Below are 21,123 nucleotides of genomic sequence, written 5' to 3' on the forward strand. Positions count from 1 at the left end.
TAACTTTCTACGAAAGATGGCTACGATTATTTTTGCATATATGAAATACGTTTTTCGAGATGATACTAAGTATATCTTACGATAATTGGCGCACGATTTTATTTTTTAATTGATATTTCATTGAAGCATATTTTTTTTTTCAAACCATGGAAAAGTTAATCGAATATTCAGTAATTGAACTTTGTTTCATTATGCTTATTAATATGTACTTAATAATATGTGCTGGATAGCAATTCAAGGAACGGTTTACAAATAACTTTCTATCTAACTATTGCAGGTACTCAGACAACACAAAGAATAAATGCCCGGGTAAGAATCCGAACCAGCGATCACTATTTTGTAGTGATAGTTTTTATGTAAATTTTCAAATTTACAAATATCTGTAATTTTAATGAATATTTCTTTTTCATTTACAAATAAAATTACAGCGTAGTGTTTGTAATATAATTAGGCTGCTATCGTTGCGTGATAATTCACAGACTTTTGGTGGTAACTGTCTGAAGATAATATTTGTGACCCAAAACAAATGCAAGAAAAGTTATCGTGACAAATTTACAGGAAAAGACCTTTTGTTTATCGTAACGATACCCAACTTAAACATCCAACTCGACGTGTGAGACCGAACAGTTAGGCAAATCTACTAGGGAAAATGTAGTGAAACCAAGCTTAATGGTTTAATGGTTTTAGTTTCGATCAAATGTTTTCTAAATAGGACCGATTCTAAAACTTATATGTTTGAATAAATCAGCCAATCAGAATTGTACCTAACGACAACGCAAATTTTCCTACTTTACCGTCCCAAGGAGTCATTAAAATATGGGATCACGCGTGGGAGATTAAAGACATGTAGGCAAAATGCGTTCATACCTGTACGTATGTTATTTGTAAAGACTTTTTACAGGGGAAATGATATTAATGTATTAATAAATTTAATAGATCGCAAAACATTTGTTTTACTATACCACGAGACATTTTATTTTTTAAATGATAAATGCATAAATATCACAGGTTCACGTTTTTCATTCCGCACTGATGCATTATTCTAATTTCAAAATTAAGTTAAAGATTTAAAATGTTGAGGTATGTCAGAGAAATAATTGATATTATGACAAAATTGAAACATTTTTGAGGTTATAAGTCAACCTTTAATTTGCTGGAGAAAGCTGATAGCCATATTTAGTTCAATATTACACTTCAAATTTTACTGTCTAATTAGTTGGAGCCGATAGATTTACAGTGTATTAGGGGCTCAGGTATTTTTTTTTTTTGATGGAGAACACTTTTAAATATTAAATTACTTGTTCTACAATATATGTTTTCATCTTGAACACGTGCATGACAAATGCTATGTTTAAGTTTAACTTTGTGTAGATACTGACAGAAGTTACAGTCTAAAATAAACTTCAATATGGTAAGATAAACTAGTATACACTGTAAGTAGCCAAAAGTGCACGTAGCATTCATGCGTGTTCAGCAAAATAATTACCATACTTTTATAGATCTTTAATGATTTTTTCACTGAAAAAAACATGTAATATTTCCATAGAAAACAAACCGCACAACATTGCCACAGTCGCGACTTAATTAAGGACTATTCCACGTCATGGCAAAACTGTTTAACCAGTTTCAAAAATCATGGAAACCATGCACAAAGTGATGTTTGTAGCATCCCACTCCAAGGCACAATAGCAGATGTACTTAATCATGCTTCAATTGAGAAAAATATTAAAACAGTGCTCAAAAATACTTGGCACGCCAGCAATGCAACAAACAAAAACTGAAACCAAATACAATAAACACGGCCCAATTAATTAATTAGCGATTATCCGGCTATTACTTTTAAATCTCAGGACTATTGACTTTTTTTCCCCACCCAGATATGAAAAATTCTCTAACAATTTCAGATTTCATTGTTTCCCTTGGTTGGATACTATTTTCAAATGACTTGTTACCTGTACGCGTGCTACAAAAAAAAATTAAAAAAAAATTCTACGATATCGTCAAAACTCTCTGAGAAATGTAATTACTCATAAAGTTTATTGGTTCTGACGTTTCGTTTCAAGCCAGCACCAAAATTTGTTTGCTTATTAATAGTTCCTGTTAAGTTAAAATGAGACTCATTCATTAGGTAACCTAACCTAGGAATTGTTTCTTCGCTCCCCTGTTAAATGTACTAATCACAGACAAAAGCATGAATAAAACTGTTACCTATTTATTTCCTAAGAAAGGAAATTTATAGAAAGTTTATAGGATTAAACTAAAAGTAACATACTTCTCGAAATTGATGCCTGTACAAAAAATAATTACTGTAATAAGTTTAAAATTCCGTTAATTTAAGCATTAACTTATTTTTACAAATAAAGGGTGAAAATTTTTTATGGATTATATAGGTATATATGTTATTGTATACTTATCGTAAAGAATTTCTACGTAAAGGGCCGCATTAAATAAACGCATTTAATGAAATCTCTCACAGCCACTAATACTAAAATGCATTGTTGGTTCGTAAAAGATATAACGAACAAAGTTTAAAAAAAAGTCTGAACAAAGTTCATATTTGGAGGTTTATTCATAGTTACACAAATAAAATCTACTTTCTTCTTCTCTGTGGATTCAGGAATGTCAAAACAGCGTGTGATTTGACTCGACACTGAAGTATAAACAAGAAGCAGAACGAAATAAAAATCATGATTATGGCAAAGTTAGTAGATTCCCGTCTTCACTTTGAAATTCCGTTCATCCAAAGATCACCAAACACATTTTGGTCTTTTGGAAGCGGTCGACTAAAAACTGATCGTGTAACAGGGCTCCAGACAACACAAACAACGCAGAATAGCTTGGAGCCGTGCCCAGCTTCGTGACAAGATAAGACGTAATGATTCTTCTTCAACGGCGCAGAAGAATGGCGTGGAAGTTGTAAACATATCTCTTTTATTGGCAGCAAGTGCCCTGTATTGTTGTGTGAGTCGCAAGAAAACCATGATGCTAAAATACTAAATTACTGGGTTCTTTTAGCTCAAAGCATGTAGAAAACTAAACACACGTTAAAATAATTATTCCCAATGAAAACAAGATTTTTTTTTTTACAATACCGGCATGAAAATAAAAATAAAACTATTCAATTTTGAAAAAAAGTTGCGGATAAAAAATGTGACAGAAATGTTAGGGGATGAGAATTCTAAATTATATTCACTGTGGATAAATTTGCGCATATATTCTAAACATATACTGCTTATATTTATATCAACTTTTAAATTTTTTTAACTCACAATTTAGTACGTTCTTTGAATAATTACTGCAATGGGAGAGATTGATTACGCATAATATGTTTATTACATGCCATTGGCGTATGTCCAACATGTTATGTTATATGATGACTTAGTTATTTTGTTATTTTAAAAATATTTCGATATTCATTTTTTTTTAAATTATGTGTCAGTAAAACGAACAACTGAAAATAACAATCTTAAAAACCACAAAATAGTTTTTAAAAATTTACAATATTTGAAAACATATTGTAATGTATTTTAAAATCTTCAAATGAATTTAGAAGATTTTTTGTCGTTCTCATGTATGTGTGTGTGAGTGTGATACGAGTATTTTATCAAAAATATTTATAGCACATGTAGATATTATGAACTTAGTATTTCCAAACGACTGTTTTGTCAAATAGGGGCCTAAAAATAACTTAAAATAAATTTCCCGGCTCTTCACAAATTTCCTGACAACCATCAAGACTACCGTTTTTAAGCTTTTAGTATTACCCATGATAAGTCAGATTTTATTTCTGTGATACGGATTTAATTGCAATAAAACCTGATTATTTGGATAAATTATCCACACGAATTATTGAAAACGTATGTATGTATGTATATATATATATATATATATATATATATATATATATATATATATATAATAGGATGTCGGTATGTATGTATGTATGACATTGATAAATTCCGACACCGTTTGACCGATCGCCATGGAAGTTGGCACATCGAAGTGTTTTTTTTATGGAGAATGTTTTTATGCTATCCATCTTGGTGTAACTCGTTGCTAGATGGCGCTGCAGCGCATAAACTAAACCGTTCAACCGATCACCACGGGTAAACAGAAAATCATAGGTCATAGACATACAATCAGCAATTATGTGTCATTTCTTTATGTCCACCACACTGTCATATAGCGCTATCCACATTGCTTTAACTCCCGGACAATATATCACCCTGTGTTCAGTCCGGGAAGCGCCGGGTACTGCAGCTAATATAATATAAATAATATAAACGATAACGTTTAAGTAAATTGCAAACGGGGTAGATAGGCTATATTCCCCCCCTGTAATAAGTATAAGTTTGGAGGTTCACAACAATATTTATTTAGGCCTACATGTAACATAAGATATGGATATTTAATGCGGAAAAATTAGACTGTTTAGTAGCTTCCCACCCTTTGTCCATATTTGCATTATTGCATTTATTATTGGTGCTGATCGACAACAAATCTCATTCCGCACTTGACTCAACCAATGAGGAAGCACGTACAGTCCATGATTCGTCTTTAGAATAACTATGCCACTTAATTTTTTTTCTTTCAACCGTAAGAGTAAGAATAATTTTCACGGGACTATCTACCTCTACTTAAGTCACTTGTATGTTGGATCAGCACACAGATAGAAGCATCTTGGAAGTCCAAGCAAAGATTTGAGGAATGTCAGGTGACTCCACCCGACTGAAAACTGAAATTATTTGAAGGGTCGTTTACAAACTGAGTATGGTTAAAATATTTTATCAACTAGTTTCCAAAGATTTTTTTATAAACAATAACAAAAACTTTTTTTCCTGTGGATTTGGCCGTGGCTAGAGAGATTAATTTTCCTTGGTTAAGTAAATTTTGTGAATGCCCATTACATCTTATAAAAATTTATTCATCAAAACTTTAATAATATAGAGATGTTTAAGTTTCTATAAACCATACACCACGTCTTCTCACATTTTCCTTAGTAAATTAATTTACCGTCGCCATATTAGTTTGTAGTATTGTTGAAAAATGCACGCCCAATTATATTTTAAAAGAAATACCGTAAACGCCACTGTTATCAATAATAAGTGCTTTCTTATGTGCGCATTCTAAAACCGCACTTCGCTGTCAAATTAAATACAATTTCTGTAGAGCGGCAGCTTTGCAAATGTCCGTGTAAATGTACATATAACGCTACACGCAACGAGTTTTCACGCTGTTCGGAATAAACGCTAACTGTTTCCCGCTGCGTAGCGGTGGAATCATTACGGCGATGTTGTTAACTGCTGTCGCGCTCATTAGGCGAGCAAATGTAACCTATCCTCCCCCCCCCCCCCCCCCCCAAACACCACCTCATTGACAGTCTTGTCGACACGATGTGCGACCAGCAACGGCAGTTCCATTCCCCTAGCTGTGTTTGCTGATAAGAGCTATCGGCTCGCTGTTCGTATTGCCGCTAATGAAGCCATCTGAAGGACTTCCATGCCGTTACCCCGGAGTTGTCCCATGTAGGCTACCTTTCCCGTGGTACTCGTACCATAGTTCTAGACTTGTGGCGCCGTGTACCATTATTTAACTGCAGTTTGAATAAACAGAGGAACATGTACGCGTGCCAGTTTTTATCAAATAATGTTCTTTCAGCCAATGTGCATTTGAAGTACTTAACACTTTTATAACGCATAAACCATGAAAGAAATATATATACACTTTATATTTGGTAACAGTACAAGGTTGTATCTGGCTCTGGCTTAAAACGAAGATAAAAAGGTCAGGAAAGGGAGCCGGAGGGGGGGGGGGGGGTGTTGGTATTTTTCAGAATTCCATCTTTTTCATGGGTGAAGAGAGGGTCAATTTGTGCCATAGACAGTAATAAAAAATAACAAAAAGGATAATCATAATTTATTAAAAATATATAAATATATAAAATAATATCGTTACAAATTTTTTAAATTATACGGCTATTTTACGTAATTATTTTATTTCAAAATAACACATGTTAATACATTTTTCATAATGTTAGTACCAATTTTAAATTAATATTTTTTTAATTAATAAAAAATTAAAATATTGATTTTTGTCAGAAATGCACCGTAAATATCGTGTCCGTGTGCCTTTATTCGTAATGTCCCGTACTGTGGTAAGACTCTAGCGACCAATCATTCCTGCACATTTCTCATCGGGCATCACACGCGCCTGGCTGCTTCGTGCATTCGCCGAAAGCCACGGCGGGTCATATTTAGAGTGAGGTTTTGGCTGACACTAAGACATGTAATATTGTCTTGCAAGTCACATTTTTCCCGAATCGGTTTAACTCGTCTGATGTCCGTTTCCTCCGGATCTTGCGCTAATATTATCGTCGCCCCAATGAGCAGAAATATTTACGTCTATTGTCTACCTCCACGGGTCTACCTCGTAATACTTTCATACATTTTTCAGCCAATGCATCTCTTATTTTCGTCAAACACACCCGTTTACATTATCCACCCACCGAATTTTTAGATTTCGTCTGCAACACCACAACGTGAAATAAAACTAAGGTTATTCCACCCTGTAAATCCGAAAAGAAAAAAAATTACGAACTTTTTACTTTTCAGTTGTTCAATGCAAACGTATGACTACGAGAACAGAAAAGTTTTATTATTACTTCCATACCTAACTCGAACAGAATACAACAAAAAATAAAATAATCACATGTGTATTAATTTCCTAAGTTTTGAATGAGTACAGACGTTCGACCTCTACCCAGTTTTAATAAAGTAATGTATGTGCTGCTCGTAAATGTACTTTTCGAGGCAGAAATATCATCGGAAGCTTAATGTAATGAGGGCGCCCGCATCCGTGTGTGCATGTTTCTTGTGCTCTTGACAACAAACCTCGCCCAATTAACTGATGGCCTACTCGGCGCCATTGAGTAGCTGTTGGTCTGAGTGGGAGGAAATAGTTCACGTGATAGCTAGGGGCAGGCAGTTTTCGCGAAAAGAAAATCTGAACGCGTATTAGAATGCAACAAGGCATACCCGCACCAGTGGTTTCTTCCTTGTGATTGGCGGCCGTCTGCGAGAGAGTTGCTGCATTATTTGACCGAGCCACTCAGGACGCGTTTGCTTCCGCACCGAATTAGGTGATTGGCGCAGTAACAATCGGCATGTATAGCTGGAAGAAATTCGGCCAATCATGAAACACAGACGATGCTACAGTGTTTTAACTTTCAGTAAGTCTCGAAATCTTTTCGCGAAATATGCATGGCCCTAGTGATAGCGTAACCTTACGTGAACGATTGAAAACGCACGAGACCGCGTCTTCGAATACGGAATCTTGTGGGCTGACGACATCCACTATATAAACAGAGACAATCTCGCGGATTAATTTCACGAAAGACTGCAATCCAAGCACTTTTTTTTTTACCTTTGTCTTGGCTTGCTTATGTTCATCTGAACGACTCGGAGCCAATGAAGCACCCTCGGTCAGAAAGAACTATCGAATCACAGAACATCCCGGGTCATCAAGGTTAGCCAATGAGCGAGTGAAAATATTTGCGCGAATAGGTACGTAGTGCGGATTTTAGAGTATGCTATAGATGTCTCACTGAATCCGCAAATTTTCCATTCTATGTACCCGTAATCATATAAAAATAGTATTGAAAGTATCTCAACAAAGTGACTAATTTTTAAAAGAAAAATAAATTGGTTGTCTGTAAAGTCGGTTTACGGACGATAGTTTAACGAGACGTCATAAAACATTGATGAAATGATTGCATACTTTTATGAATAAAATTGAATCATTTTTATTGAATTATCACTATTTTGTATGGATACAAAGGAGTGAAATGAAATCTACAATTTAATTGATAAATTTATTTTTATTTGCACTCATTAATTCAAATATGTTTATTATTTTAACGAACAGATTATTTTAACTATAACTTTTATACATGTTTGCTATTTAACTTCTTCCAATCTGTGTTATTTTGTTAAAGATAGGACGCTGATAGGAAAAGTAGGTTTTAAGTTTAATGTGCCTCGAAAAAGTCAAATCGATGGTTGTTCCAATCGAGTGAAAGAGAGATAGATGCGGCGCAAGCGTACAATGAGCGTAACGGGACAATGAGCGTAACGGGACAATGAACGCAACGGGACAATGAGCGTAACGGAACAATGAGTCATCCTTTTTCGTGCGTGCAGCCGGCGTTCATCGATTTATTAGACGTTGTCACGTCAAAAATAAATTTGAGTATTCACCCGAGTTTCGCGCCGTTTAGTAAAGGCCTAGAATGTCCGTTCGGAATCACAGTACCTACTGTAGTTTACTAGCCTACATCTTCCAACTGACATCATCACACCTACAGTACCAAATTACTAAGAATGCAAAAAGGTGAAAAATTAACGAGATATCACGTAAAAATAATTTATTACTGCTTAATTAATGCTAGGAATTAACATGCACATGAAACTTAAATATAAAATTTCGTTAGAAGCATCCTGACAATATGCAATGATTTAATGAATTATGTTTAAAAATAGTTTGTTTTCCTTTGGGACTTAAGATCACTTTACCACCCCAATAAGGCTAGACATATACTCTTTCAGCCTGTATTTGTGAAACTAACTGGAATTAATTTTTCACTACATATGAATAATCCGCATGTCACAGTCAACAGGAAAGCTAATACTGTCGGAGTTCGCTCATTTTCGAGTAAACTACGTGTTAGAACTAAAGGCGAGTAGCCTACTAATGCCCGATTCGTACACAGGTAACTAACTATATCTTTCAACTTATAAAACCTATGAAAAGGTTCTTATGGTTTATTTCCATAAACAAATTAGAACTTCGTAGTGAGAAATGGATTACAATACTACTTTTTTTTTTGTTTTTATGTATCTTGCAACGATAAGATTTTCAGTTAATGTTCTCTCAAAAATATTAGTACGTATCAGACTTAACTTTTTATTCGTAATAACACCACCAAATTAACGTTTTGCATCCAGATTTTATTTTAATTTAACTGTCTAGGGCCCCTATACTAAAAAGTATGGTTATTAACGATAATTTTCCTATACTGAACTTTTTTTTTTCGCTCGTTTCAATTTTTAATGTCTCTGTAGGCTACTTTGATACACGCGTATCATGTTGCATCTCATTTAGACAATGTATTATCCATAGGAGTATTTGCTATCGGTCAATTACGATTAAATTTTAACCAAATAAGAATAAAGCAATCCGTGAAAATCACTCAACAATAGAATCTACAAACAATTCATTAAACTGTAATGTTTGTTCGCATGGTCTGTACCTGCCATGACCAACAGAAACAAACAGTAACTCCGGCGTTCTTGCAACCGGAAGTTGTAAGTTACTGCAAACAAAATGTTCTACTGGTGGACGCGCGTGCCTGAAACTTGCGGACCTTATTGCTACAACTTCTACGCCCGTCCGAGAAACTGGCGCAAAAAAGGTGTCGGTGGGCAGAAATTACCAAAAAAAAAAAAATTAATGTCGGGTTTCGCAATGTGACAATTAAGATTTTGTTCGTGCATAACACAATACGTATTTCGCAAATATTCATGCAATAGTTAATGTTACGATAGTAAAAATAAAATTATTAACAAATTGAAATGGTAAATTCAAAGAGAGAAAACATAGTCTTATATTTTTAAGTATTTTTTCTTCATAACTTAGAAATACTTTATGAGCATAATATTTAATATTTTAATTGAAATATTTCATATAAAATTCATTCAGGTTATAAATTACAATTACAACACAGATTTCAATAAACAAAATAGGCTATATATATATATTTTTAGCACTTACGTGTTCGGGTGCGAATATTTACTACATACACCCTTCGCACTTTTTGCCTCTACGCCTACACTTTCAGGTGCAAAAGTTTCAAGAAAGTTTAAATACAACTTTAGCTGCGTGAAGTATCATGAGTAAAATCTCAAACACAAAATCAAAGACTAAATCGGACTCACAACAAGGAAACCATGCGATAAAATGGTGGGCCATACTTTATAGAATCTTAGATGCGAAAACAATATGCAATATCGTTTTAAAATCGATTATTATTATTATTTTTAAGCTTATTCGCATTTTGGTTCACTTATTTGCCGGGATACATACCATAATTTTTGGTTATAATACTTAAAATTATCGAAAGTCTAACTCGTGAAATAGGCCTATGTATTTTGAAATAAAAGTTCTCGCATATTCTACGTCGTGACAAGTAAAGACTATTTTACTTTACTCTTGCATTACCTGTTGTGTTGCCGGCGATGATTAAACGGGTAACGTAGGCCTGCAGGTAACACGACACAACAATAAAAATTATTAAGTCTTATGAAAGTAATATTAATTTAAATCAATCAATGATTTATCTCTAATACTAGATAAAATAGGTATTATAAGATAATGTACATGTTTTATATTGTTTAAAAAAACAGCTCTTAAGACTACATACGTTAATTAAGTACATAACAGGACAATTTACGCCAATGAAGAAAACGCTGTTTAAATGAGTTTCATCTTTGTGACTATAGTTTACAATGCAGCATATATTGTCATTATCAAATAATTTTTTTAAAATAAAAACCGTAACAATAAATTTACTCTCTTGAAAACCTAATCATTTTCATTGATTTTCTTGTAACGTCTCCGTTGGAAGATTACTATCCATAACAGGTTTTATATACACTCTAAATTATTAAGTAACGTTTACAGAAATGTGATGAAAAATTATATTGGGACGAGAGTATTACATTTGTATTAGAAATGTCCCATGAATATGTGGTATTACTATATTCGTTTCGGAAAAAGTCAAATATAGGTAAAGGAAACTTATCATAACTGTATGATAAATTTCCCATATGATTTAATAGCTATTACATGTTTAAAATTTTAACCAATTTTTGTTCACAGTGTACAGATAATTAAAAATCCTTACAAGAGTGTTTTTAAAAAATGTCTGCTGTACGCACAATGATAAAATAAAAATATGTTTTAGAGGCACGGGTATACGCTGTTCAATGCATCTAACACAAATCATTTACGACTTGGGTAGACACAAGCTTAAATGAAAGGCTCAGATATACGAGCTGCACCACTGCAAGCTATGCAACACTTCAGAACAAGTATCAACTTGTTAGTTAAATTATCAAGACAATTAATATTAGCAAAACTATAATTTACGTTAAACATTTTTATTTAAGCTCTAGCGCTATAGGTACATACACGGCAAACTAATATGAAATAATTTTTATGATACCTAATAATTTTTATTTCAGCAAACATATATGTGCACAATATACTAAAAATAATTAGAAGACTTAATTAAATAGAGAAAAAATTAAAACTGTAAGACTCACACTTTCCACCACATTCCGAATTCATGAAAATGGCTACCAATTTTCTCCAACTCAAACTTGTTTTAGGCTAAATCTTGTCACACTATTAAAGTTTATCATTGGACTGAGCAAGTTCAAACTTTTCAGTTTTAAGTTAATCTCATTTTGAAATCAAAATAATGCCTCACAGTGCTGGATGGAAATTTTGAACATGTTACAATTTTTGAGCAATTCGTAACTTTCAAATCATCTGCAAAATTAAATCACACCAATACTCCTTACAATCTGAAAAATAATTTTTAAAAGTTATAGGCACATAAATTGCGTTTCGTTTTCAATGTAAAATTATTTTTCATCCGACATTCATATAAACATTTTAGTTATCAAGCATTTATAACCTCTTTACTTAATTGGTCATGTGTTCGTCTACATTTTAAGGTTTCGTTGTGACGGTAACGAACGCCAATTCTGTTTTCGCTGTGAACGATTCTGATTGGCTGATCCCGTCCGACACCAAACATATTATTTTATAACCAGTCTATATAAAATGTTTGGCCTTACAACACATGTTATTATTACATCCAGTTGCGGTAAACTATAGTCATACTGTTTAATTATTCAGTTGTATAGTAAATGCTAAGCCAAATGGTACGTTGCATTTAAATTGTAAGGTTCACGACAAAAAATTACAAAATTAAAAACCTAATGATAGTCGAGAACATAAATTTTTATGTGTACTGTAAGATAAGGCAGACAGTGGCTGTTGTCTTTTTCTTTAGTTGGGTCCCTTACTTACCAAACTATGTACCGCTTATATTTCTAACCACAAAACATACTTGCTCTTTAGGAAAATAATATTACATAAGACAGGAAAATAATAACCCAATGACAATAAAAGCTTAAAAAGTATTTTGGGGGCTTATTTTAACAGCATATTCTACTACATTTATACCTACTTTATACATTTATATTTCATGTAGGTATATTATAACCTCAAAACGATGTCTGTGAAATTAGTTTAGCCAAATTTGATTTTACTTTTTTTTTTTTTTCAAATATAGTCTCACTATGCTTTACATGAAGTTTGCCAAAGTTATATTGGCAATTATTTTCCAAATAATTTCTATTTAACGGTAAAAATTAGTACGTACTGTGAAGAACGCTATTCAATTTAGCTAGTGTAGTCACATAATCGGTACGTAGCTACAGATTAGTAAGAAAAAATAAGGAGCAAACAAAATATTTCATCAAATACCAGGGTCCTTACCTATATTGACAGAAAACTAACTTAAATTAACTTACCTAAAAAAAGTCATGGGAAGATACATAGAATTGACTTGAAAATATCCCTTTCGTGGGCAGTAATTTGTTTTCTCAATTAAATGAAGTTCATGTATTTTAGTGCAATTTATTCACAACATAAATATATTAATTTGATCCGTTCGCTTGATGTTAGTTTGGTGCATTCTATAATGAAGATGGGAAATCATCCGAAGTGCAGTCAAAACTTGAAAATCTGTGGTTAACCAAAGCGTTTTCTTGCCGTAACGCTCGATGGAAACCTATTTTAACATCCGTAAAGTGATTCATTGATATTAAATCTCGCATATCTCACTAACCGCTATCGTATCGAAAATTGAAATAATCACTCCACGTTAACACGCCGAATTCTGTTGCGTAGAATTCCAAAATTAAGCTCAAAATACGGGTGATATATTTTCCAAATATTATTTTAAGGGTTGTACAGCATTTACGATTATCTAACACGCAGCAAAATCATAAGAAGTCCACTGGCATACCACATATCGCCGGTAAGCAAGATTCGATTAGACTGTTTACTTTCCATGCAGCAGTGATAAGAAATGTTATCAGTAGGTGTGTTGCACTGCGCTGGTGGTGGATTATGTAGAAAGTGACATTTCACAGCCCAAGGTGGTTACAAAAGAAGAAACAACATCAAACGTTGCGTAGCAAAGACAAAATAAAGCAGCTTGCACGCATGAAAAATTTAGCATCCGTTTACTAATCTACTGTCCATTTCAGTTATAACTCTAAAAATAAATTTTGATTTAAAAAAAAAAAAGGATTTTTCAAGTATCTTATCAAAAAAACAAGTTAATGTTCTCTCGTTTGTTACATGATCATCTATTACTTATACCAGTTTATTTTTAATTTTCGCGGGCCACTTTAAATCAGAATTAGCATGTGCCTATAGTAGGCCTACAGTTTTTAAATGGTTAATACCTAAACTAGTTAATCTAAATTACAGGGCTAATAGACTATTCTTGGTTGGTAAAACTAAAGATACTGAGAAACTACACAAGACTTATAAAACCAGGCAATAGAATTCAGATTAAGGAAGTTTTAGCAATTCAAACGGCACCTGACAGGCATAGACATGTGGTTTTCAAGGCAATAAGGGAACATGTTCTGGTGGACAGCAAGGCATGCTAATTACTAATGTTAACAGACTTTATCTTAAATTATAAAAAAAAAATCGTACATGGAATTGTTTCCAACACATCATGCACATGCATGTACGGAACATAGGTATAGAGTCTGTCACAAAATATGCATGACTGTCACAGTGATGAATTGTTCTGAGAAATATTTTTCCCCAGTCTCGTTTTAAAACCAAGTACGACAGCAATTTAAATTGTAGGTAACGTAAGATGAAGTTTGTGCTTTGTTGCGCCGTGTACACGACCTAATTAACTCGAGCTAAAATTATGACTTTTTTATTTTTACAGAAACGCTGGCCGAAAATATTACTGAGAACATGCAGTTTTTTTTAAATATTCTTTAGCGCAGATTTTTTTTTTAATTTTACGCTAACCACGACATATCTTAGAGTTTCTACTCTGAGTATCGCAGAAAACACAGGCAGTGTCGAATTATACAGTCTGTCCAATTCTACGACTAAATTTATATGTGTTATACGTGTTTCTCAGATACTGTTATAGGATAACTTGCTACACTTGCTATTGTATTCCGGCGATTTAAGTATTTCCTTTCGGCACGGTATTTTTACCGTCCATTTATTTATGGTTTTAATTACTTTTGTAAGTGCGTGTATAGGTCTACAATGCGTCAGTTTAGTAAAAATTATTTCCCATGCACCGACAACGCACAAAATGACTGACTCAGGGCCAAATAATTACGGCTAGGGTTCAACTCTGTGTAACCAATCTTAGCTTAAATTTACACTATAATTTTAATCTTAAGTTAAAGGTTTTAACTTTACCCTACATTCCTCGTACGCCAAAAATCTCGAGGTATTAGACCTAGATTAACTTATTGATTTTCATTATAACTTATTTACAAGGAGATGATGCTTTTTTTTTTATCATTTTGTGACAAATCTATTTATATTTGTACACAAACATGACTGATAAACGAAAATAATATTTATTTAAATAATAATATTTAAATTTATTGTATGTTTTTTAAACTACATTTTAACGTAAACATATATACAGTATATATCTGTGAAATCTCTAACCCGTAAAGCAAGAAACTTTAGAAAATGCTTTCGGTAAACTCAAGTGGTGTATTTTTATTTATATATTTTTAAACAAAATTTAAAAAAAAAATATAAGACTTTCCATCTTGTTCACACAATTGCAGAGAGCTATGTTATTATTCAGCAACTATTTTAGCTTTTACGGACAAAAATAATTCAAGCACAAACGAGACTATTTTTATGTTACGTTATTTGTATTGTAAATGACTTTGCGATCTGTTTGAATGGGTGTGTTGGTTTATGGAAAATTAAGATTCAATTTATACAGTTATATGTGAACAATACTTCATTCATTCAATTGGTCATCAAGATAAAGTATAAAATCTTATTTCCCCGGAAAGGTGTAGATTTTTCTTCACGGTATCATAAAAAGTTAAAGAGATGTCGGAATTACATTACTCATTAAAATGTACAAGCAGTTTGAATGAATCTTTGTGAAAGGTTTATAAATGGTAATTGCAATTCCTGATTAATTGTTGGCAAACTAGTTCAGTGCTTGGTTATTACATACATTATAATGTAGCAAGATATATGTAAAAACAAAATTAAGAGATTGCACGAAATAAATACAGTGTGCATATTAACTCGAAAATAATTCTGGTGTGTTTGAGACAAGTAAAACGAGAATACCACTACATCAACAAACGTCAAATGGTAATAATGAAATGTATTATAACAGAAAACTAATGCATTTAAAATGACTTAGGCTATCAGTTTACTTAATTTCTTCTGTAATTGCACAAAATTTCATGTAAAAAATATTTCATGATCTAATCATATGTATTATAATGTTATGTTTTATGGAGACACGAGTAGTTTACTTTCTTTTATCAAATTCTTTATTCGGGTGAAAATACACATTAAATAGTTATCATCACAATCATATTTATATAATTTCACATGCTTGAAAATTTGAGGTAATTTTCGTGTCAACAGTAGGCAAGATAGTTAAATTATGCGGCCGAAATTTGAAAGTAAAGTATATCTGATGGGTATCTATCTTGACCAGTGTAAATTGGTGAAATGCAATTAGTGATCAAACTTCCCTTAAGTGTTCTTAGAATCTTAATCATTTCGTGGTGTGATTGCCTCTCAATGGCCAACATTGGGGAAAAAAACTGTCGTTTTAAGTTTGAAACCTAACAAATAATATAATTCCTAAGAAAATAACATGTCCTACAGTAAGCATGGCAGTCATTAGAAATATCAGAAATTTCTTAAGATGTTTCTGCGTTCCTCGAATTGAAACCCTTGTGTAAAACAGACAAGCGTTTGACAATTTCAAAATGTAATTTTGTACAGTCATCGATGATGCGTATTTTACTAGGTCACTGCGATGCAAAACTGTTAGAATAATCCAGCAACTTTTTTATTTCCACATTAATGTCGTGTTTTTTTGTTGTTTTTTTTTTTAAAATTGGACGACTAAGTGGTAATTCTGCAACACAAATTCTATGTTTTTTTTTTTTAATAACTCGACGTCAAAAAAAAAATGTGGAAATTCACTGACACCGAATTCGTACATTTGAACATTTTTATTTTATTTTTAAAGTGTGCTTTATGATTCAGACTTTTGTCTTTCATCGACCTCTCGTACTTACGCATGGCGATCGATATTATTTTCCCCGCGGCAGTCGACAGACCCGGGAGTCGGACCGGCCAGACGCGCCGGCGGGCGGCGGACAAAAGCAGGGTCGCGCCGGGGGTAAACGTGGAGGGGGGGGGGGGGCCACGGGGGGGGGGGGGGAGGAGAACACCCGGGGAAAAGGGGGGATGATGAAGAAGGGTTGGAGGCACGGAGAGCAGAGCGAAAAGGGATCGATGTGGCTGGCGTGTGTGGGGGAGAGAGACCAACCCCCCTTACCCCCTCCCTCATGTGCTATATAGTCCTCATACATTCAATCAAGTAAGATTGTTTTCCCTTGCCGCTACGGGATGAGATAGCAGTTCTGTTGGATCCTCACGAGCACACACAGGGCTAACGTCGATTAGATTGCCCTACCCCCCTGCTCCCCTCTCCAACCTTTTTCCTTACACTCTTCCCCCCCCCCCTTGCTCCCCTTACTACAGTCTCCCCGGTTCGCAAACTGATGATATATGACCCACACAAACTGCGCGAATCTCTCTTTCTGTGTGTGTGTGTCGGTCTGGGGAAAAAATAAACCCTTTCGATACCAAGATTTTGTACAGAAAAAATGAATTTATGAAGAACCGACAAGAGGCTCATAAAATTCTAATTTTGTTATTCGTCCTTGTAAGCATCCTTACTCAATCGCAAAAAAAAAAGTAATACAACTAAAATTATTTTTTTTTTCCTTTCCTTTTTATAACATGCTGCTAGCGAAGTAATAAATATACCAGCCACCAGACATGCTTTTCCGTCCTTAAAAAATGTTACAAGAAGGTGAAATTAATTATTTACTAAATTAACTGGGGCATTGTAACAGTATTTTTAATTTTTACATACTATGCCAAAACTTGTAAAATGTAATAATAAATAATTAAAAAAACATATAAAGTATTGTGCTGGTACCAAAAGGGATTATTAAAGAAATCAGTAATTTCAATTATCAGTTATAATTTATTACAAGCTGGTAGCACGAGCTAAACACATATTTATGAATCAGAGAAAATCACTTTCTACGCGTAAACAAACCACAAACAAACGATATTTACATCCGGTTATTAGTAGGACAGTCCATTAGATAAACAAATGTTAAATTTACTACTTACTCATTTTTGTTGTATGTTTGCATAACTGACCTGTGGTCAGAAACGCTTAAAAATAAATTCAAGTTCACTTAATTGGAGAATTTTTTTTTTTTTTTTTTTTAAAAGATTATGCATCGGCGTAACTAGATAATACATACTGTTTTCATTCTCGATAGAAAAAAAAAACACAGGCCTATATCGTGTTTACTAATTCGTGCCAACATGCATAGTTCGAGAGCACATCTTACGTAACGTGCCACGCGCTAGCGTCACAACAAACAAAACACACACGCACGCACACAACTTGGCGTAACCCAAATACGGCGGTCACATGTTCACAACAGTGGCCTAGGGCCTAACATGCGTACTCACCCCCCGCCGACGACGCTTTCAGTTGTTTCCCCGCCGCTACGTTCACAAGCGGGATTCGTCAGTGGGTGACAACCTTCCGAAATTAGCCGCGATGTTTGCTTGAGATCGTTTGCTCGAACGGCGCGGGAAAATCTCTCTTCTCCAGATTTTCCAAAAAAGAAAAAAAGAAAAGAAAAATGCGTTCCTCTCTTCTTTCCTTTTCAACCAAAAGGCCCAGTAAATTCTAGTTATGGCCAATAAAAGAGACTTTTCGTGGGTAAGCTACAATAAGGGAGGTCTTGGGCAGGGGTAGGGAAGAAAATACCCCCTGCTGTAGGTTCGCTGTTACCCTCCGTGAAAAGGAACTCGCAGAGAGGGGTGGAAGAGAGATGTTGGGGAGTGTGCCTCTTTTTCTCCTCTCTCTCTCTCTCTCTCTCTCTCTCTCTCTCTCTCTCTCTTTCCTTATTTGAAAAAGAATAAAGGCAAGGCAGGCAGCGGTCTTGAAAGAAGTTGTTGTTCGCCTTGGGGTTTTGAAGACTCGGCCCAGACCTACACGGATACCCCACTAACGACCTTCCCGCTCAAAATGGCAGGGCAGAAGAAAACTTCACTCTCGTAGAATTTTTTAATGGTGACCTCTCGAAATAAGAAGGAAAAAAAAATGTTTTCAATTGTTTTCGAGAGCAACGTTCTCGGACAAGCTCTCATCGCAGCACAGCACGCGTGCGACACCGCGAGTGTGCGCACACGCTTGTTCGGTGCGACGACATGTTACTCGGTGACGGATCACAACCAGCGTCAACGGAAAAAAAAAATTAATAAATAAATAAAACCTCTCACCTATGAGTAGTGTCTGAATCTTTACCGCATTCGACAGTCACGTTCGCCGAGAAGAACTGAACAGGTCGCACACACGATATATATATATATATATATATCCCGATAGAAGCAGCACAATTTCAAAGAAAATATTTTTACAAGAATTTTTTCTCTTGAGAAAAAAACAAACAACGGGTTTTCTCAGATCGACTATACTTCTGACGGAGCCAAACGAAATAATATATTTTTTTCTTGTTTTTTTAAAACGTCGCACTAGACACGGAAACCCGCCAGATAAGTTCTGAGCGTCGAACCACTTTCTGTTTTTCTATCGAAAAGCGTAGCCGCTGCGTCCTGCGAGAAGACGACAAAAACAAGGCGCCTGGCCCCTGGCCGCGCTCGATACTGCTGTCTCCGAACTGGCGCTGCTTCTGACTTCAACTGTCTGCACCGCTGCCAGACGCGGCGTCGCTCCGGGAGGGGGGAGGGGGGTAGGGTCGGCGTGGAGGGGATGCCGGGCGACGTGGAGGGGAAGGGAACAGTGGCGCGGCGCGGCGGCCGCGCCGGGAACCCGGTGCCCGGAACACGCGCGCGCCCCGCCGCCGAAAGCGCGGGAAAACAGGGTCACGAGGCGAGGAGGCCGCTCCGCTCGTTCGGCACGGCCGGGGTGGAATCAGGGGAGGGAGGAGAACACTTGGCAACGCCGCTTCGGCGCAGCGAGGGGGCGGAGCGCTGACGGCGGTTGCGCAAAGTCGCAGTCCAATTCGGTGTGAGCAGCGTCTTGGAGGCCGGGCTTATTGCGTGCTCGAGGAGGACAGGTGACAAATCACTGCGATTTGATTGGTCGGCGTGGACAGTGACGCACCCCCACCAGGCCGGTGCCCACCCCCTCCCCCCCTCCTTTTCGGCCGGTTGACGTCAGCCACATGTATCCCGGGAGTGAGACGGAGATCGCAGAGAGGCGACGTATCACGCAGGTCTGAACCCGCCGCTTACCTGTGGCATTTGCGCCTTGCGCGAGTCGCGAACCGTAAACGACTGCCCTCCTTTCTGGAACCCGCGGCGCTGCAGTCACAAAGCGCGTGCAGAACAAAACACAAACAGCGGGTATTTATTATTCTGTTTGCAAGCGTACTTCAAATTTCGTATTAATTAACAAGCGCCGTAGCAAATACCCACTCGCAAAACCAGAAAATTTTTTCTGGTCAGCTGCAGTAGGAGGTAACACACGTGATTCATATCGGTAGATGTGATGTTCAATACGTCATTTTCTCTAAATCACTCATAAATAAACACAGCTTGTGTTTCCATATATGTAAAACATACAAAATAACATATTCTTGTTGATTCTTGTTGTCAGTAAATCTAATTATGCACAAAATATCTTACGAATGAATTTGCGGAATGAAAAATTTAAAGACTTCTCGTAAATAGTAGACCGTTGCACGTTAGTTAGATGTTATGCATATTATTAGCAGGGAATAAATATTACAAAAAAATTCAATATATAGGCCTAACCATACATATTTAAAATAATGACCATAACAAAAACTGCTCGATTTACTTACTAAATTGTACTGCCTAGAAGTGAGCTGTATGATTCTTTTCTGGAGTGATTTACCTCACAACATATCTCTCTCAAGTTGTCATGTTTTATGACGTTTCCCTGCAAATTTTTAATAGTTTCCGTTTCCTGACGAGGTTGAGGCTGTTCGCCATATGACAAGGTTCTACGAAAGCTCTCACAATTCGCCTCCTGATTTGAAGTTGCTACGAGAAGCTTGTTTCGGTCAAACAGAATGAATAGGTACCCATTCGTCTGCAGTTTTCCGTTAGTATTTTAAAACTTGTTCCAATAATTTTTAACTTTTAACAGGACCGTGCCAACAGAGTGGCCAACCCCTACCATCCAACCCTCCCCCCCCCCCCCTCGATTAAAAATTTGAGGGGAATAAGTTATATCTCTCACCTCCCTCCCGTCCTTCATTCCCAGCATTCACATTATTTATATTAAAATAAATAAATAAATATCTCACAAATAAACAAAACACCTTTTCTATTACGAAAACAAAATGGCACGAGCCGGTTTTTTTGATAACAAATCCAATTTTTGGTCGTGATACTCTGGTTATTTTTAACATCTTTGAAAACCTTTGCTGCATATGTAATACAAAATCTCACCCCATTATAAACATTATTCAAATATATCATTTTTATATTCGCCCCCTCCTCTCCTCATAATAAATGACACGTCCCTGACTTAATTCTTCCGCTGTAGCTATGCGATCACTATCTGGAGTAAAAATAGTTCATTAGAATTTTGAAAACCAAAATTTTTAAGTGTTGGAAGAACAGTAC

At 35.4% G+C, this 21,123-nt stretch overlaps 1 protein-coding gene across 2 annotated transcripts in view; it reads right to left on the minus strand.

Moving 5' to 3' along the window:
* LOC134534802 (LIM/homeobox protein Lhx2-like) overlaps window positions 1–19,196 on the minus strand; it is an 818,703-nt gene extending 799,507 nt beyond the window's left edge. The window contains exon 1 of one of the 2 annotated variants that reach the window (XM_063373390.1): window positions 17,968–19,196. The gene's annotated coding sequence lies outside the window, so the exon portion shown is untranslated. The remainder of the gene's footprint in view (window positions 1–17,967) is intronic. The other variant, XM_063373391.1, reaches the window with a different exon arrangement.
* Between the last annotated feature and the right edge of the window lie 1,927 nt (window positions 19,197–21,123).

Source organism: Bacillus rossius, chromosome 8 (assembly GCF_032445375.1).
Source record: "Bacillus rossius redtenbacheri isolate Brsri chromosome 8, Brsri_v3, whole genome shotgun sequence".
NCBI classification, from domain to species: domain Eukaryota; kingdom Metazoa; phylum Arthropoda; class Insecta; order Phasmatodea; family Bacillidae; genus Bacillus; species Bacillus rossius.